General features: G+C 25.1%; 1 protein-coding gene across 3 annotated transcripts in view; it reads right to left on the bottom strand.

The window, feature by feature from the left end:
- LOC108782574 (probable cytochrome P450 6a13) overlaps positions 1-1694 on the bottom strand; it is a 9666-nt gene extending 7972 nt beyond the window's left edge. The window contains exon 1 of one of the 3 annotated variants that reach the window (XM_018550873.1): positions 1624-1694. The gene's annotated coding sequence lies outside the window, so the exon portion shown is untranslated. Of the gene's footprint in view, positions 1-1042; positions 1076-1409; positions 1476-1623 lie in introns of those variants that run through there. The other 2 variants (XM_018550874.1, XM_018550876.1) reach the window with 2 other exon arrangements.
- Positions 1695-1910: the final 216 nt, after the last annotated feature.

The raw sequence follows: 1910 nt of genomic DNA, 5'->3' as shown, positions 1-1910 counted from the left end.
TATATATATATACATACAATATATATTTATCTAGTATGTTTTACATAAAAAGTATTCTACACGTTCAGTAATACTTATATTGTCATATTGTAATATTAAATTAATAATATCGATAGTTTCCATTAATATTTTTAGTATTTTTGTGCTACCTATTTTATACGTATTATTGATAATATATTATGTATATCAAATAACAAGAATAAAAGGGCTAATAAGACTTGTTGTAGTGTGAATTTATTTACCACGTAATCCCCTATCGCGTACCGAAATTCTTTCAGACTTAGCCTATCGCACATGAAATGCATAATAGAGCATGAGCATAACATAAAACTGTTGGACCAATAAACATCCAGCATAAAGTTGCCATATTGATTAACATAAGATGCTCATTGGTCCAGCGGTCTTATGTTATGTTTATGTACTGTTATGCATTTCATGTGCGATAGGTTTTACAACGCAACTCTAATCAACTACTGTAGTAGTAATATCACTTAGTTAAATTGACAAGCAATCTAACAATTTTTGATGCTTATAGCATCTTATTAATAGGATCTTAATAATATGTTGAAAGACATATTAAATTTTTAACGATGTAATGTTAAAGTAATGATAAATTAAAAACTGTGAAAATAAGATTGCGAAGAATATTACAAGTTGTCGTCCCGGCTTCCCACTACTAGACTCATCATATGTACATCACTTCCGTTCTATGTGAATTATTTATTACATTTGTGACATACCGATACTGTAATATGGATTTTAATAAAGCAATATTAATGCTCGTCACATAATGGAACGATACTGTTAATTCAGTGGATATTGACCGAAAATCTGTTCAGAGATGGAATTTTATTTAGAAAGCAGTTTGAGTGAAATAAATTTATTATTTCTAAATAAATACCGTCTAAACAAATAAAAACATTAAAGATTTTTTAAGAAAAGTTAAACATTTTTAAGAATACGTAATAATAATAATAATAATAATAATAATAATAATAATAATGGTAATAATAATAAAAGTTTTTAATATATTACAAAGTACCGTTGAAACTATTCAACTTTTATTTAAAACGCTTCTGTATGGAAATCTGGAAACAAAAATAAAAATGTACGAAAAGGATCATAAAATTAGGGATTATATAATACAATAGATATAGATGACAAGCATATATATTTTTTATATTACGGAATACAGTGAATACAAATAGATAATTTCTACTTCACAAATTTCACTTATCATAGACATGTGATACTTTGTATATGTGTAGATTATCTATATATTATTATAGTTATTAATATATATTTCTTACTTTCGGATTATGAATTAAAAGTATTTTTTATAACCCATTTAAATGGATAAAATTATTAAATTAAAATTTCTATTTATTTTTCGATCTATGTTCACCTACTTTCTCATTTCAATCCACTGTACGTCAGTATTCGTCAATCTATCGATATCTGGAGACATGATAGTGTCTCGGCATTAATTAACTACACATGATCAGTAATATATTTAACCGTGTAGAGTCATCTTAAATGTAATGACAATAAATAAGTTGATAATAAATATATTGACGTATATATAATAATATATACGTCAATAATACCAAATTTGTTACTTACTGAAGAGAAAGAAAAAGTTAGCAAAGTTTAAATATTGAAACATATGTCACGATACTTTACTAATATATGCTTTACATTTGAGATTTATCCGTGAAATTACTTATTTCATTTGTTTAAGAAAATAATTGGTTAATATATTTGTTCAACGAGAAAAAAAAAGCATGTACAAATATATGTTTTAAAACTGAGTAGGTAACTTATCGTGTAACGTTTTTTACTTTCAGTGGTAACAGTTTTAATTTGCGTATTTATATATTTTGTCATTACTGATACATAAATTATTGATA

Source organism: Cyphomyrmex costatus, unplaced genomic scaffold (genome assembly GCF_001594065.2).
Source record: "Cyphomyrmex costatus isolate MS0001 unplaced genomic scaffold, Ccosl1.0 scaffold1317, whole genome shotgun sequence".
NCBI classification, from domain to species: Eukaryota; Metazoa; Arthropoda; class Insecta; order Hymenoptera; family Formicidae; genus Cyphomyrmex; species Cyphomyrmex costatus.
Note: the sequence above shows the minus strand (reverse complement) of the source record. Positions and strands in the feature narration are given on the sequence as shown.